This window comes from Hyperolius riggenbachi, chromosome 1 (assembly GCF_040937935.1).
Source record: "Hyperolius riggenbachi isolate aHypRig1 chromosome 1, aHypRig1.pri, whole genome shotgun sequence".
Taxonomy (NCBI): domain Eukaryota; kingdom Metazoa; phylum Chordata; class Amphibia; order Anura; family Hyperoliidae; genus Hyperolius; species Hyperolius riggenbachi.
In genome coordinates this window covers 288,610,252-288,629,196 of record NC_090646.1, presented here as the reverse complement: position 1 = coordinate 288,629,196, position 18,945 = coordinate 288,610,252, and the positions used below count along the sequence as shown (strand labels likewise).

Sequence of the window (18,945 nt, the reverse complement as noted above, 5' to 3'; positions counted from 1 at the left end):
TATTCTTTGCTCAGTAAATCTTTTAGATTTTTGAATCAAGAAAACTGCCTCTCTCGTTAACTCTTTTTATCCATTTATTTATGTTAATTCTTGGATTGAGGAACAGAATAAAAGATGTATTTAAATGACTTTTATGCAGTAAGAATCATGCTACATAATATATGTAGATTGCATAAAATTAAACCCTGCATAGACCATGGATGATTAAAATGCTTTAATATGCAAAATGTCACATTTTTATTGCTGTTATTGTGCTATTATTATTTCTTCTGGCTACTTTTTCATTTTTCTTTTTCCCTTTTTCGCATTTATTTAAAGGATCTGATAAGTTAGATCTGTTATATAATGTGCTGTCTAGTGCCAAATGTATTTACCTTGGTTCCTTGGAAGTTCAATGACCTCAAAAGAAAGAAATGTCACACATTTGTCATGATGAGAATGTATAGGTCTTTACAGATGAGTAAAGGAATAAAAGGTTTATCGTCTGAATCTGGCAAGCCTGTCATATGGAGAGAGACAGAAATCTTACAGAACAGGCTGAGGCTCATTTTATAATAGCTGTTACGTTTTGCTGGAAACACTCATTACTTATATATTACACACATACACTATGCAGTTTGATGTTGCTAGCATGACTATAGTCTGAAGACATTTAAAGGACATCAATGTATTGTTAAATGCAAGACCTTTAAATAGGCAAACGCGAGGGAAGGGGGAAGGATTATAGCTGCCCAGAATCCCCCCTCAGACCAGAGCTGTTGCCGTGTTGGCGGACATGCACAAGTTGAGACACCAGAATATCTGCAGGCATCCTGCAGCTCACAGCACCGCCCCCTTTCTTTCCCTGCTACAGTTGACTTTAGATGGAGCAGCAGCATGTGTACAGAGCATGGAGCAGCAGTGTGTGTATAGAGCATGGAGCAGCAGTATGTGTACAGAGCATGCAGAGCATGGAGCAGCAGTGTGTGTATAGAGCATGGAGCAGCAGTATGTGTACAGAGCATGCAGAGCATGGAGCAGCTCTGGGGAACTATTATTTTTTATGCTTCACTTTCCCCTTCATTACCAATGTCAACTCTACTCATTATTATCTGTATGCAAACTGCTCCTGATCGATCTCGTTGTTGATCGGGAGCAGATCGGTCATTTAGGAAATAATTGTCAGATCCTGTCAGTCTGACGGGAAATTGCATTATGTGTACCCAGCATGATGTCCTACCATATTATTATACTGTATTTTGCGCAGCTGAGGGAGACCTTTAAGGAATCCCCCCTTGAAAATCCTGGGTTTGCCCCGCTGTATTAAAAAGTAGAACAAAGTATAGAAATTACTTTATTATTGTTTGACTGGTTATTTTTTTTATTTTGATTCATCCCTTATGTTGTATGTCATTTTTTTATATTTAGTTACTTTGAAGGGCAAAGTGGCAAAGTGTCTCTTTTAAACTAGGACATTATGGGCCCATTACTGACTGAATATCTGTTTTCAATATGGATTCCATGTACTGCTGCTGTTAATATGTGCAGCTGTTAAAGTGGACCTTAACTCTGGACAGGAAGAAAACAGAGAAATGCACCCTGTATGTATTTTGAGAGTTTAGCATGTCTAATTTCCCCTCATCTGTGACTAATCACAAGTTGTAATTTGATCCCTCAGTTGTCTCAGCTAACTGTCACGGCACTGCTTATGCAGAATGCTACGGGAGCATGTCTGGGGAATGCATGCATCTGGGGCCTTCAACTTGACTGGATAGCGGGCCTCATGGCAGCGCAACAGAGGGGACCTGATGGACGAGGGAGCTAGCAGACATCATGGGGCTGGAGGAAGCACCAGGTAAGTATAAATACTTTGATGTTGTTCATCTCAGGTTTACTTACTTTAATTCTTAGGAAATCCAATCTGGATAGTGTCAAATTTGCCTCGTGCAGGTAAATTGCTATTATTCCGTATTAGAGTAAGGCATATTTATCAATAAATATCCCATTTTGCCAGGGGGAAACTAGTTAGTTTTCCATTGCATATACAAATAGATTTCAGTGCTGTCTTCGACTGCTTTTGAATGTGGACATTTTCTCAACAGACCAATAAATATTCATTACTAGCTGTATCTGTATACCACAGAAAATATGATTACTGTGTATGTGCTCTGTCTGTAGACAAACCGCAGTGATAATATACACGAAGCTAAGACATATAGTGAATGTGCCAAGTAATAAATGATGCATGTCTGACAGTGAAGGCCCACTGCAGCACTCTGTACTGAATGATTACAGCAATCTGGGATTCCTGGCTTCTTTGTCCTTTACGGTTCTTTAATAGACCACCAGCCAAGCAAGCTATGCAGTAATTAGAAAAAGATAATGAATAGACTTAAGAATGCAGTAAATATAACCTTTAGATCCTTAAACGGGATGTTTGTCATTTTATTTAGAAACTTGAAAATGTAAAAGTGATTTTTTTTTTCCCTTTCAATTGAATAATGGGAAACTGTTTATGTACAAACATTAATATAAAAACTGTTAAAAAACTGTCTAAAAAAGATATAAAAATAAAGTGGGGTATGGTTAATAAACAAAGATAAAGAATATATATCAGTAAATAAAGGAGAAGAGGAGCACTCTCTGGTGCGGTAACCTTTTTAATTTTGCCTCTTTCGCAAGGTAAAAAATAAAACTCACACTATATAAATAACAATAAAGGTTATCACACTCAAGGTGTATATCACTGTGCCCAAGTAGTGTTGGGCGAACACCTGGATGTTCGGGTTCGGGTCCGTTCGCCGAACATGGGCCAGATGTTCGGCATGTTCGGCCCGAACCCTGAACTCCCTCGAACATCCCGCTTTTGGGGGCCCTATGGGGTCGCAGGCATAAGGGGGAGCATGCCCCAGTCGCGGGGGGGGGGGGTCGGAAATTCCCCCCACCTCCTCCGCTAGCGCTCCCCCCTCTGCCTGCTTCCCCATACAAAAATTTTGCGTAAAGTTCAATAGTACCTTCAGTGGCTGGCTGGCACTGTGGTGTGAGTGAGTGAGTAGGAGGAGTCCGAGTAGGACACGTTGAGGCCGGGCAGCGGGCGGTTCAGCGGTAGTACCCTTGTGGTACTTCCGCCCTTTCTCTGACCTCACGTCCTCTGCATACGAGGGTACGCGTCACGCGTACCCTCGTATGCGTCATCACGTAGAGGACGTGAGGTCAGAGAAAGGGCGGAAGTACCACAAGGGTACTACCGCTGAACCGCCCGCTGCCTGGCCTCAACGCGTCCTACTCGGACTCCTCCTACTCACTCACACCACAGTGCCAGCCAGCCACTGAAGGTACTATTGAACTTTACGGAAAATTTTTGTATGGGGAAGCGGGCAGAGGGGGGAGCGCTAGCGGAGGGGGTGGGGGGAATTTCCGACCCCCCCCCCGCGACCGGGGCATGCTCCCCCCTTATGCCTGCAACCCCATAGGGGGGCAGTATTCGGCCGAACAGGGCCCTGTTCGGCTGGGCATTGAGCTGTTCGAGCGAACCCGAACTAAAAACGCCGAACACCATGAGGTGCTCGGCCGAACTCGAACATCACCCGAACAGGGTGATGTTCTGCAGAACACGAACAGTGGCGAACACTGTTCGCCCAACACTATGCCCAAGGGATGGAATCTCCTGCTAAGTCGCCTCCACTCTGTGGCCAGTAGTAGTGGGAATCCGGAAGTCCGGTAGCTCCAGCGGGACCAGGAACACGGGAAGGTATCAGCAGCTGCCCTGCGCCTAATACGTCATGACGCGTTTCGGCGTTCCACGCCTTCGTCAGATATAAATACTGTTATTTATATAGTGTGAGTTTTATTTTTTACCATGCGAAAGAGGCAAAATTAAAAAGGTTAACGCACCAGAGAGCACTCCTCTTCTCCTTTTTTTTTGTTTTTCTACCCGTAATAATACTTTGGTCCCAGAGTATTTTGGAGCAACACCTGGTGGAAACCTCACGTGTCGTTGTGGACATTTCACTTAATTGAGCGCAGTGGAACTGTGTGTATATATCAGTAAATGTTTGATAAGAGATTGTAATGAAATCTTCAGTAACATAATAGTTAAGGACATTTGTCATGATCTATAATAGTGAGTTAGAGGACATTTTTCTTTAGAAGTGGATAAGCACAGGTCTGTATCATATGCACATATATAATGGCCCAACAAAATCAAGGGTGGTAAAAAAAAGGTTTCCTCCAGTTTTATAATTAATTTAAACACTGTGGGGCCGTACGTATGTGTATACCGCCAGTGAGTTGGGCGCTGGGTGAGCCGAAAGCTTGCGGGAACCCTGAATTTCCCATGCGGGGGTGCGCATTTTAGCACTAGTGCTATGGCGGTGCTCAAGTCGGGAGCTACAAGCACCTGCTTCTCTGTGGGGCCCTCAGAAAGAGTGAGGAAATGAGTTATCAGTGGCTCATGCATATGTTATTGCTTGCTCAGGTCAGGAAATATTACTATGAATATGCATCTGCTGCTCTAATCAGAAAATTGATACCCACTAATTTTTAAATATTTAAACATAAATCATTTTAAATATTATATTTGTAAAATCCATTGTAAGATATAGATCTAAACTGGCTTGCTTGTTTTTTTATGAAAATAAACCTGTAGAGAACACAAAACATAGTTAGATACTATGTAGAGGGAAGCTCTGGAAGCACAGATCCTTCCCAGTCTTTTGGTCCATCACATTGCTCCAGTGCCGTCCTCTGGTGAAGTGTAGTGACTTAATACCTCTTTGTCTTTCCTTAGGCAACCTTCGGTAGCACTCACAGCTCCAAACGCTTCTACCCTGCTTTCCTTACTGCGCATGGACAAGCCTGGATGGGCTCGTCTTAAATGTACCAGGCCCTCATTCAATTCACTTTTTCTCCCAAGTTTTCTCCCAGGTGATATTGCCAAGCAAACAAATACTTTTTGACAGTACTTTCTCACCTACTTTTCAGTACTTTTTGAATTAGATAATGCAGAAAAGTTATTTAAAACTAAAGATGAAAAGTTACCCCCTAGGAGTTATTTTGGAGAAAAAAATGGGAATAAGAGCTCAGTAAGCATCAATACTAGGGTAGTGGTTATATTTCCTGCCTCACTTAATCACTATGGAGACAGATGAATTTGGGCTCCCACTTCTGCAAACTTTTAATGCACCACAATGTCTATCACTGCATCTATAAATGTTTTTGTATTCTTAAAAGCCAGGATATATATGTTCATTTATGGATGTTCCTGTTATCCTATTGATATACATTATTGTATTTTCTCTCTTAACCTACTGAATACTAATGAAATATTGACTTTGCTCATATTTTTAAGCCTAAACAAATTCAGTTTATCCATGCACAGGAAAGATGAAATATACAACATTATGATAATACAAAGCATGCTGTGATCAATAACGTCAGGGAAAATAACAATATAGTGATTTGGTGATCATCCAAAAACATTCATCTTTACGCAATGGCATTTTTGCCACATTCCAATATAGGTAATGCCAATTCAAAAAAATGCTGGCAGTGTAATTTAATAAGTCTGCTTACTGAAACAAAAGCAATAAAATGTAGTTTTGCAGATAAATAAAGGAATATTTTAATTGAAAAATATGGCTTGGCATTATGTAGCAAGCATTCTGTACATAAATTGACCATTGCTGTGCTGTACGAATGGCACTTTGTTATTCATCAGCCAAGCCAATGAAAAATAATTAATAGAGTAGAGTATGCCTTACAATCAGTAAGATAAAGTGCCAATTTCAGTAATTTACAGCTAATTCAGTTTGCCAAAACATGGGAGCAACTATGAGTGGTTTAGTAGTACAGCAACGTTGTTGTTTTTTTATGTAATCCTACACTGGCAGAGTGAATAGAACTTTGTGCTCTGAATGATCGTGTCCGTGCTTGTAGGCAAGAAACCAGGTTTTATGATTATTATATGGGATTAACTGCACTGCCTGATTTTAACTTTTAAGACATCATTTTATGATTGAGTCTTGATGATCCAATCGAGAAAACTATATTGTCCTCTGAGCCAGTGGAACATGGTGTTAGGGAAGTAGGTTGTTTAGTTTGATACTGAACTGCATAAGTTTATGCATACATATATTTTTCATATGACATAAAGTGGACCTCTGCTGTAAATTTCACAGTGAAAAAGAGCAAGAATAATACTTATTTTGACATCCCCCCTTTTATTTTTTTACCCATTGCAACCATGGCTTCATTAACTACTTCACCACTGAGGGGGTTTTCTCCTGCCGGACTAGAGCAATTTTCACCTTTCAGCGCTCCTCCCTTTCCTTTGTTAATAACTTTATCACTACTAATTACAACAAAATGATCTATATCTTGTTTTTCGCCACCAATTAAGCTTTCTTTGGGTGGTATGTTTCTCTAAGATTTATTGTATGCTAAATGCATTTTAACGGGAACAATAAGACAAAAATTGAAAAAAGTCATTATTTCTAAGTTTTTGGGCATTGTAGTTTTAAAATAATACATGCTACTGTAATTAAAACCCACCTATTTTATTTTCCCATTTGTCCCGGTAATTACAACATTTAAAATATTTCCCTAGTTCAATGTGTGGTGCCAATATTTTATTTGGAAATAAAGGTGCATTTTTTTCAGTTTTGCGTCTATCCCTAATTACAAGCCCATTTTTTTTAAAAAATGACAGTAATATACCCTTTTGACATACATATTAAAAAAGTTGAGTCCCTAAGGTAACTTTTTATTTTTTTTATGCAAAATATTTATTTGGGTAACTATGGGTGAGTGTGGGAGGGAAGGGGGGTAATTTGAATAGTATGTGTAGGTTTTTTTTATACAAAAAAATGTATGTATGTGTAATATTACTATTTGGTCACAAGATGTCCCCACACATAATCTTCCTGTACACGCTGTTAGTACACAAACAGGAAGTTATGCAGGTATGTGTAACTTTTAGTATTACAATGACCACAAGCATCTCATTGATGCCGACCATCATTGATGCCGGCACTTTGATCAATGAATGGGAATTGAGTTCCCATTCACTTATCATTATACTAGTACACCACTAGTACATGTATAGTCCATCTATAGCAGTCAGAGCTGGCCTGCTCACTGAACTAGTTAACCTCTTTGGAGTACGCTATTTCTATGAAGAATCCACAAGGGTGCTGTTGACATCATAAAGCCATGTAACTTCTATGTGTAAAAAACAGATACTCACTTAAGGAGAGGGAAGGCTCTGGGTCTTATAGAGCCTTTCTATTCTCCTCCCGCTGTCCGGGTTCCCCTGCAGGCTCCCCCGTTAGCAGTTCACAACCAAATTGGTTGAGGGATTGGGGAGCACTTCGATAGTCTTCAGAAACACTTGGGGTTCCGAGGACCGACCACTTCACACTACGCATGTGCGAGAGCCCTCTCTCATGCACTCACGCATGCGCAGTACAGAGCCGCCTGTCTTGCTTATGAAGATTGCAGAAGTCTCCCGCAGCGGGAGATTCAAGCGGAGCCACCTGCGGGGGAACAAGGAGACTGTCAGGAGAATGGGAATGCTCTGTAGGACCCAGAGAACTTCCCTCTCCTTAGGCAAGTATCTGTTTTTTTATTTTTATATTTGCTACAGATTCACGTTAACAAGGAACTTCAACCCAGGATTAAACTTCATCCCATTCAATAGCTGATACATCCTTTCCACAAGAAATCTTACCTTTTTTAAATAGATCATCAGAGATGTCTGTGTGGCTGAAATTGTGGTGAAAACATGCCCACAGAGTGATTTCTTGACCATGGTCCTGAGAGCTCCCTGTCAGTAAACCTTGTTGCATTGTGGGAAATAACAGCTTTTTTTCCAACTGCCAAGCAAGTAATAGCTCCCTCTGTGCATAGAACTCTGTTAATGAACATTCCACACAGATCACCTAGTAGAACTAATGATGTCACCACCAGAGATAAACCTCAAAATGTGAATGGGGAGAGGAAAGATTTTACAATGATTTTACAAGATTTTACAATTTAACAAATATATTAAAATTCAAATGCAGTCATGAAATTAATGTAAAACATTTGAATATTCTGAGTGTGAATATACTCATATTATGACTTCCCCCAGTTTTAGCAGAGTTCAGTCAGATTATTACAGTCTGTGAGACATGAGTCATGCCCATATATCACAGTATGACTCATATCCTTATCCATATGTTACAAGGATGTGGCAATGTTTAATCTTTCATGGTGATGCTGTCGTCTTAAAGCACACCTACAGGTTAAAGAAAACACAGACTGCAGGTGACTAGTACAGCAATGCCCTTGAATGCCTTGTTCATTAGAGGCTCTATTTTCTGTAGTACATTTGTGTGCAGTCTTATCTCTTCCCATCCATTTGTCATGGTAGAGCCCTAACCATGGCTTATCGTTTGAATCCATTTGACTACGGTTTCCATCCACTACTGCTAGGCAGGGCTTGCACATGAGTGCACCACCTAGTGTTAATCTTTGAGGAGCTGACTGGCCACAAGTAGCAGACCAGTACACTGTGGAAACTCAAACCACTACACCACACATATGGTGTTTTAAAAAGTCCTAACTCAGGTCCCTTGCTGTAATCTCAAGATTAATGTTTGCCTTTAAAAGCCCCTCCCCCTCCCCATTTTGCTGAGTTTCCAGAGTTTATGTAGTGCTGTGGCATCCAGATGGCAATCTATTACCTTCTGGTAGCAGGTATTAATTCAGCAGTGTGGCCTCTTACTACTGCAAGTAGGTGCATCACACACACAATTCACCCACTCCCTTCACCACTGTTTGGAGGGGATGCATATAGCTGTCAGTATATTGGTTGTCAGGGGCTTGGCTTTGCAAGTGATGCAAGGTGGTACATGGTGATGGAAACAATGTAGGTATTCCTATAAAGAGCCATCATACTGAATTATGCAGCGCTGGACAATAAATTGGGACAGAAGAACAGTTACAGACCGCTTCAAAACCCCCTGCCATACCTGTGGTGCAAAGCAATTCCTCCACAGGGCAGCAACCAGGACACGTACAAATGCCTGCAACACACCATATGGGGATAAAATCCAGATATGTTTATTGGTACATGGAAAAGACAGGCTGGTAGCTGATGCGTTTCAGACTCACAGGTCATAGCTACATAACAATAAATAGGGATACATACAATGTTAACAAGGGGTGTCAGTCAGAGAGGTAGCACAAGGTTATAACATAGCACAAGGTTAGACATGCAAACGGTATTAAATGATTTTACAGAGACCCAGCAATTCAAGTCTGAGTTAGTCCTTGGGAAGGGTGTCAATGGTGGGGTCACAAGCTCAAGAAGGACACACTAGGATGGAGGGGAAACCCTGCCAAAGGCTTACAATTGAAAGGGGAGAGGGAGGGACACTATAGCAGTGTAAGGGTATAGATTAAAACATTCATTCCTGTGAACAGGCTTTTACATTGCATCTGTTCCTAGACACAGAAGGAGTTAACATGGCATGCAATAAAAATTAATGCATCTTACTTAAGCGGTTCCTTTAGCAATTTCCAATGGTTGGCTTGATTTAGTAATAAAAGAACTAGCATAAGAGCCACTGCTGAGTATTTGTAAGCCAAGAAGAACCCATGCAACAGCAGCTTTACTAATGTGTGTCACTGTGTGAGAGATATGTTAGTGAAGGAAGAATCGTTCAGCAACAATATAGATTCATTAACCTGCAACTGGCAATCTTTTTTCTTTAAATAACATTGTCTAATACATTTTTACAGTTATGAAACACATTGGTCTGTTTTTGAATACTGTGTAATTGTGTTACATTCCTAATGAACTGTCTAAATAAAGTAATAGGATCGTCACGTAAGAGGATTTGGAGGTTGTTATCTCATTTTTCATTTTATAATATTCTGACTGTCTAGCTGGGCTCATCTTCTGAGTCCCACCTGGAACAAGCACGCAGCCAGTGGAGTCAGATGGGAGTTAAGCTAGGTATACACACCCAATTACTGTCACCCACAGGAATTGGAAAACACTCCCTCGTGTTTCAGGCCCGATACTGTACAGACTGTTACAATGGAGGGATAAAAAGTGGTGCACAATAGAGGGCAAGGGGTAAGGAGGAAGTACAATAGCTGCCTTTGGGCTGTGATGTCTTGGCAGACCAAATCTCTCATATATGAATTGAGACCAATTGGGGGCTGCTGTACATACACTAGATTCTCAGCAGAGACTCCCCCAACCCCCCCCCCCCCCCCCCCCCTGTGGATGAAAGAAATCTAAACCGTGTACGAGCCTTTAAGCCTATGTTATGCATACTTATCTTAGGTCAATAATCAGCAAGGTAGCCAGGCAACTATTATTTTTAAAGGAACTTTACCAATCCAAGTGTTCTAAAATGACAATGTGCAAATAATGTCTAAGTAGCTGTGTAAACGTTTTCCTACTTTTCATGTTAAATATCAGAGGCAAAAGCTTTAATTCATTGTGTGCAGATTTTAGCTGCATTTGGAATGTCTCATTTGCAAAGGCATGAATCTCTGCAGTCTGGCATGCTAAGTATAGTGTAATATTGAAGAGTTATATGAAAACAAAAGCTGTCAAGTATCAGGTTTCACATACACTATTACAAATGTTTATGCTGCACATAATATACATTTCCTCTGCTCTCTGTGAGATAAAGCTCTCCCTGTCTCTGACTGAGCTCTCTGCACACACTTGGTTAACAAATGCACTGTGAGGGAATTCCCCCCTTCCCTCATGGCTCATTCTGCAGTCAGATTAGAGAAGACTGCTGTCAGAAAAGTGTGACAGAAAAGTAAACAGTCATAAGCTATGCTGATTACAGCAATACATCAATCTTACACTGATATGTGTTGTGTTGCTTAAATCAGCACATAAGTGCACAAATGAATTCAGACCCTAAATGTGTTCTACTGATTCCTGTTTGTGTCAAAGTCTGCTTCAAGTTCTGTTCCAGTGAAATCCAGGATGCTTAATCAATCCCAGAGTAACTGTTACACAAAATCCACAAAAGTGGATTTCCAGATCCAGTATAGAATATACTATTTATTTATTTATTGTATTTATAAAGCGCCAACATATTACGCAGCGCTGAACATTAATTTAGGTTACAGACAATATTTAGGGGTGACATACAGCAATATGACAATACATGAATATAAGAAAGACCAGATCATGCAGCACAGTATGAGTACAAGCTAATGCTTAGTCAGTCACTTGATGGAGCATGGAGATTAGGCAAGTTAGGTTCACTCAGATGCATAGCATGGGTTTACAGTAATGGAGGTGCATGATCAAGTAGGACACAAAAGGAGGAGGACCCTGCCCAAAGGCTTACAATCTAGAGGGAGAGGTAAGAACACGAATGGTAGGGGACCAGAGTTCAGCTGTAGGTTTAGAGCACTTGTGAGGGGTAGTAGGCCAGAGTGAAAAGGTGAGTTTTGCGGGCTTTCTTGAAGATGTTGAAGGAGGGGGCTGCCCTAATGGGTGGAGGTAGGGAGTTCCATAGTGTTGGAGCAGCTCTTGAGAAGTCCTGGAGGCGTGCATGGGACTGGGTGATGCGGGGGGCGGTTAGGCGAAGTTCATTGGAAGAGCGGAGTGAGCGGCTAGGTGTGTACCTCTGAGTAAGATCAGAAATGTAGGTTGGACAGGTTTTGTGGACAGATTTGTAGGTCAGACACAGTATCTTGAATCTGTGTGGAGGTAGATCTGGGTGTCATCTGCATACAGATGATAGTTAAAACCCATGGAGGAGATAACCTTGCCAATGGAGGATGTGTATAGGGTGAACAGTAGGGGGCCAAGGACCGAACCTTGGGGGACTCCCACCGAGAGGTGGTTGGGAGTGGACGAGGACTAATTGAAGGCGGTCGTGAAGGAGCGGTTGGAGAGGTAGGATGAAAGCCAGGACAGGGCGAGATCGTGAATGCCCAAGGACTGGAGGGACTGGAGGAGTAGTGGATGATCTACTGTGTCAAAAGCTGCTGACAGGTCAAGGAGGAGGAGAATGGAGTATTTACCTTCAGCTTTAGCTAAGGCAAGGTCATTGACCACTTTGGTGAGAGCAGTTTTGGTTGAGTGGGCAGGCCGAAATCCAGATTGGAGTGGGTCTAGCAGTGAGTTGGCATTGAGGTACTTGGTCAGGCGTTTGTGAACCAGACGCTCAAGGAGTTTTGAGGCAAAGGGGAGGAGGGAGATAGGACGGTAGTTGGAGGGTAGTGAGGGGTCGAGGGAGGGTTTCTTGAGCAGGGGTAGTACAATGGCCTGCTTGAAGTCTGAGGGGAAGGTGCCTGTTGATAGGGAGAGGTTGAACAGGGTAGTGAGGACTGGGGCCAATTCCGTGAAGTGAGGCTGGAGTAAATCAGAAGGGATGGGGTCAAGGGGGGAAGTAGTGGTATGGGAAGTCTGCAGTAGGTGGTTGACTTCCTCGGTGGTAGTAGGAGTGAAGGATGTGAGGGGAGGATAGGGTGGAGGAGGAGCTGGTTGGGAGGGGGTGGGAGGTGAAGATTGGAGATTGGATATTTCCTGGCGGATGGAGACAATTTTGTTGGTGAAGTGGGTGGCTAAATCTGTGGCAGAGAGGGAGGAAACGGAGGGTGGGGGTGGGTTTAAGCAGGGAGTTGAAAGTGGCAAAAAGACGCCGATGGTTGGAAGCTTGTGCTCCGATACTAGAGAAGGGTTGTTTTCAGACTGAGTTTCCATACACCACCTGACCTGAGTCTCCTGGATGTGCACCACTATCATTAGGCAGTGCACATAAGCAAGGTTGGAGTAATTAAAGACAACTAGTACTTATGCTTTAAAGGTTTATTTGTCATTTAAATCAGTGTTTCTCAACATTTTATTGGTATGTACCCCTTTTAAAACCCTGTACTCACCAAGTACCCGCTAGTATAGTAAACATTATCACAAGTACCCCTTGACAAATACATTTTTAATCATAGTACATAATAATTGGTTCTAAACAATTTCCAAGCATTTACTATTGCTTTTAATTAGCTAAAATACTAATTTGGTGTTGTTTATATAGGATTTATCATTTTCTAAAACTCTAAATTTGTTATACTTGGTTAATTAAATCAAGCCAAAGTACCCCCTGGAACCATCAGAAGTACCCCCTGGGGTACGCGTACCGCATGTTGAGAACCTAGGATTTAAATAACTTGAGGCATTTCACCCATTAATATTATCCTTCCTGTAGATGTGACACACATTTATGGGCTGACTAAGCATTATGACTATCACTGATTGATAAAGACTTTTCTAGGGCGTGGGGTCTAAGTGGCTGCTAGATCTTCAGAGATGATGCGTCACCACTCCTAATGAGTGATGGGTGTATTTTCTGCTGGCAACTACCAGGTCACGGCATTTGAAATTGCCCAACAAACGACAAAAGGAAATGGTGAACACACTGCAGGAAGTTCTAGGAGAAATATGGAACACTGAGGGCATAGTCAAACAGATTGAGGTAATTTTGGTCAGGAAACAGGCTGATATCAAAGCAGACAGGTGGTGTTTGAAGTCATTAAATGGACTGAAGTCAAGGCAGAAGGCAAACAGGCATAAATGATAGACAAGCTTGAGTTGAAGCAGGTCCCACACCTAGTCAGCAAACAGGTCATTCACGAAGGACATGTCAACATGCTGAGGTACAGACAAGAGACCAGAGGCAAGGTGAAGGTCAGGCAAATTGAGTCTTGAACCAAGAATCAAAAAGCAAGAACACTGACATAAAATCATATCACCAGAGCTGCTCAAAACGAATAGTTCTGATTGCTTTAGGTGTTGAAAGGTTGCCTACTTGTCAATGCATGGGTACACACCACAATACCACATGCAGGCATGTTACACATGAATGCATGCCTTAGCTGCACTGCTGTACTCTCATGGCAGATGCAAGTGAGCATACATGACCATTGCTTTATGTACATGGCAAAAACATATGGACAGGGCACCCATTGGATGTACTGTTGTACCAACTTTTTTTACAGTACAATAAGCAAATACGTAGTTAAAAATAAGTTACGTTTAGGATAAAGCATTCCACAGTCTTCATGAATTATACAGTAATAGGTTAAGTATCTGTATACATCTTGAAATAACTTTCATTGCTTCTTTTATCTCTTTAGGCTAGTTACACACCAGGACGTTGCGTTTAGGGGACGTTATAGGGCACATACCGTGCCCCTAACGCAACGCCTGGTGCTCTCTGGTGTGGACGTCGGAGTGAGCCGCGTTGTGCAGCTCACTCTGGCATCCATGATGCCGTGATGCGTACTCTTGGATGCATGCGGCATCACGTGGTCCCGCCCGGCCAATCGCCGCAGAGAGCGGCCGCTCCAGGAAGTAAACACTGCACGTTACTGAGTGCAGTGAATATTAATTAGCCATGTGCCCGGCCGCTCTCCCCTCCTCCCCAACATGACTGAGTATGTGCAAACAGTCTAACGCAGCTTAGCCGCGTAGAACGCACAGCATGCAGCACTTTGCTGCGTTACAATGTAACGCAACGTGGGCAGTGTGAACAGCCCACTTGTGTTACATTGCTGTGCGTTGGGGGAGCGTTACAGGCTGCACTAATGTGCGCCTGTAACGTCCCTGTGTGCAAGAAGCCTTAGCATGTTGGATTATTATGGCTCTGTACAAATTAACAAGCTGACACATCATTGCATTCCAGCGGTTCTGGAGGTGTGTTTAGCTTCTAAGGGTACAATGGTTAATTTGCATATATTCAGCAGTGATGCCTTGGGAGACATCTCAAGCTCACTCCAACCTGAATTATCGCAAATTTTCTGTTTTAAGAAAGCAAACTTTTGTTTTGCTGCTCTAGCAGGTATGATATCTTGTATAAGTTGCATGATGCTCAGCTGCTATGTTCTCTCATTAGCTGCTGTTTCTAAGCTCTGGTTGTTTCTTAGTGGACAACATTTAGTTGGATTAGGTGTTTTTATGAGGCTGATGTTCTATAGAAGGGACTTCTAGCTACTGTTCTTTCCTTTGAATGTATAACAACCTTGTAATATAAAGGTCATTGTTTTAGGCCAGTGTTATGAAACTATTTTTCTACTAACTTCTGACATTTAAAAAAAAAAAAACATGCCATATTGACATACGATACCGAAAATATGTTACAGCAGTGACGCCATGCCTGTTAAATTAAATAAAAAAATATCCCTGGATTAGAATAAATATTTCCAGAGCGGTTTTCTTAATGAAGAGATGTTTGCATCAGCTCCTTGATATTATGAAAGAGGACCTTCTGCACGTAAGCATATGCACAGGCCAGACTAATGCTTTCTCTTAAGTTGACAGATGAGGTACAGTAATGGTGAATACTCAGCATTTCCCACCACTGACATATAATGGCAGTGCTTGAGCAACTCTCACCATCAGCACGCCCTGGTTAATGCCATGTTTTATGAGGTGAAAAGGCTCATCTCCAAAAAAAAAAGAATTGCCTCATGGAGAAAATGTGCCTCAGATTCATGAAAATTTCACCTTAAGCGAATCAGATTTGCGATAAATCTGATTTTGTGAATATTACCTGTTCCTCCTTAACATATACCTGACCCAAGACAAAGTTACCTCTGTGTGTTGTCTGTTCCTCTCCTCATTCTTTCTTGTCCCTTGACAAATTTGACTTTCGGCTGGAGTCAAATTTTTTTAGGCCGAAAGATGCAGGCTTACTGCGATGTTGAGTCCTATCACCCTCTTATTTCCTCCTTTTCCCTGCCCCATTCACCAAAATCACACTAAGCCTGCCTCTTCCAGTCTGAAAATGTGTCTTTAGCCACTGATTTGCTTATGATCAGCCAGGGTTTTCAGGAATGCTAAGCTAAGTATCGGAATTCAGTTTGCTTGACAGGTTTTGTTCCAGCGACAGGTACAAATTAACGGGGAAAGGCAGCTTTTATTGGATGTCTGAAAACAGGAAAGTTGCATATAAATACGAAAAACAAGAAAACAGTACTTTTGAAATGGTGAGGAAATTGTCTTAGCAGCACAATTATTGTGCAGAATGATTTCCTCTTGCGCTGGCTTATATCTTTTATAAGATGAATAAGATGTATGCACCACTGACACAGAGCTAGATGGCACAGAAAGCTGGTTTATTATTTAAATGTCTAGCCTCCTTTTCCTATACTGAAGGAAAAATAATAAGAATAATGTGATTTGGTACATATCTCCTGGATTTTTTTTATCTTCCTTGCCTGACAGGAATGATGGCCGCTTTGGCTGAAAGCTGTGCGTCTGTCAGTTTTCCACAGCAAATGGAGTCAAACGAATGACAAATAAAGCAACTGGAATAAAATGCAAGCTTGAAGTGGATCAGTTTAAATCTGTCAAGCCTGGAAAGCTGTACTATACATTACAAAACAGCTAATAGTAATAGGAAAGAAAATTAATGTGAAGATATACTGCAAGCTGGATGCCTGGAGGAAAAACTTAAATAGAAAACTCTGAAGTAGTTCCTGCTGAATCAGAAGGGCTAACAGGACTGTATTGACTTTGTGCAATTCATTTAAACACAGACCTGGATGCACATGTTTGAGCATGGTGATAAATCCCAAGGAAAACCATCCATACACTATCTCTTGTACAGAAGCTGCTGCTGATTCGGGAGGAAGTTGCATGCAAAAGCATACAAATAGAGAAAGTGAGGCCATTAAATTAACATGCTTGCAGTACAAACTATATGTTACAAGAATGTTACAGTGAAGGAAAGGGGTTAATCAGCATGGCTAATTTGCATCTTGCCTCTTCTGTTGTTAATATTCACAACTTTTGATAATGTATATTTTTTCAATAGGTTTTTTTGTTTATTTTTAACCGTTAAATGAAATTTTAATACTTCACCTTCCAAGAAAAAGAAAAAGCCATCCAGGGCAAAGTATGAATAATCAAAAATAAGAAATAAACACTGAATCAGATCTCCAATGAAATAATCCAATCTTTATTACAACAAGCTAGGTAAATTAAAAACAGTTTAAAAAGTTAACCCCCCACATATGCGTGAATCAATACCTACACTAACATACCATCAGTGATATACATACAAAAACGGGAGGTCAGCCATCTTGTACTGTGAGATCCCTAATGGGAATAATTTCTGCCAGTCTATGCTAAGTTGATATCTACTTTTGAAGTCTTCTACTGAAAAAATTACGTTATGTCGACCTCTTTCAAATAGTTTTACAATAAACGGTTCCATTTTATTGCATATTCTTACAAAGTGGTTGGTGCCAAATTTATTTTCCTATTATTGCTAGGTCATAGACAGGTATCCATAATGTCATAAAGTCAAGAACCCATCACAGCTTTTTTAATGTATGATGGCACTGCACCCTGGGTAACCTCAGCTTCTTTGTCACGTTTGTACTATTTTTTTAGATAGCATGATTGGGATTATTGGCCAGAACATTTGAGCATTATTGATTACATCCTCTCATATAAATAAATGGCTAAAGAGGATGACATCCCATGTGATCTTAGACTAGGCGGGAATATGCTACTTGGTGCAATGCCACCCCACCTAAGCAGCCCACATTATACATCTATAAGGAGTGTGTTAGACTGCCATACAGATGCAGACCAAAATCCAAAAGTTGGAGTAATACCATTTATTCCCCAATGCAATGGGTTTAAAAGAATGCTAGCTTTGAAAATGTCTTAGGCATGATACTATTATATCCAACAACAAAAATGTATTGGATATTAAAAGCTTGGATATTTATTCAATTAAGCTAAGCAATAAATGGCCATTACTCCAAGGTTTTGCTGTTTAAAGGCTAACATGGTCCAGTCATAAAAATTGCTTCATACTGATCACAGGATCCAAGTTACCAAAGAAAGGGGCTTGAATTATGACCCAGGACATATATTTCTATCAGAGTTTAAAACATCATAAAAAGCAATGTATGTCACTTTAAAGTTTGAGTATAACACATTAGAGTAAAGTTAGGCGCTGCAGCCCCTGCCCCCATGGGGAGGGGGGCCCGCCCCCCTGGGGCCATTTTGGGGGGCTGGAGGGGTCGCAGCATGAGGGGAAAGCTATGCTGCAGTTCGGCGGGGAGGGGGGGCGGTCCCCCCACTCCCTCACCTCGGGCTCTCCACTCTGCGCTCCCCTCCGGCTTCAATAAGTGTCCGTGAGCAGCAGCGGGCAGTGGCGGCAGATACATACCTTTAGTGCGCTCCAGCGTGGACGTTCCTCTCTCTAGTCTCTGACGCGACTTCCTGTATAAACAGGAAGTCGCGCCAGAGACTAGAGGGAGAAACTTCCACGCAGGAGTGCACGGAAGGTGCGCCGCTGCACTTAACGGAGGGGGGCTCAGAATTTTTGCAGGGGGGCCCGGTGGGATCTAGTTACGCCCCTGGTATAACATAAATTATTAAATTAGAGAATTCCAAAAATACGTAAATCTTTTCCCAGACATCAAATGGCTATCTCTCAAACTACAGTGCATTTTAGTATGCCAAAAACACCTGATTCACATTTTGCAGCCTCAGAAGGTGATATTGTTCATAATTCAGGACTGCTGATAGCCAAATAATAATCATACTGATTTCCTATATGAAATGTGTAAACCCATGAGGTTCAAAAACCATTCTGTTAAAAAAGCATCTATGTAAAGGTCCCTGAGTATGAAAAATATAGCAGACCTCAATATGTACTGTAAACATACTCCAAAATCAAGTGCTAGGGTTCAAATGGGCCTCCCTGGGCTTTCATGTGGCCCACCCAGTCAGAGGAGACAAGTGTTCATAGAAACAATAAATGCTATCGTCGTTACTACAAAGCTTTGTATGGCGCAATTCTATGTTGCTACAATAAAAGCCAGGAATAATTTTATACTTTGCATAACAAGAGCAAGTGTTCAGTATATTGGGCATCAGGGCTCATTCAGAGTATTTGCTAATGGCCAGAGATAATG

The 18,945-nt window shown here is 41.5% G+C and overlaps 1 protein-coding gene across 5 annotated transcripts in view; it reads left to right on the top strand.

Moving 5' to 3' along the window:
• NRG1 (neuregulin 1) overlaps nucleotides 1-18,945 on the top strand; it is a 929,658-nt gene that overhangs the window by 211,140 nt on the left and 699,573 nt on the right. The window lies entirely within an intron of this gene.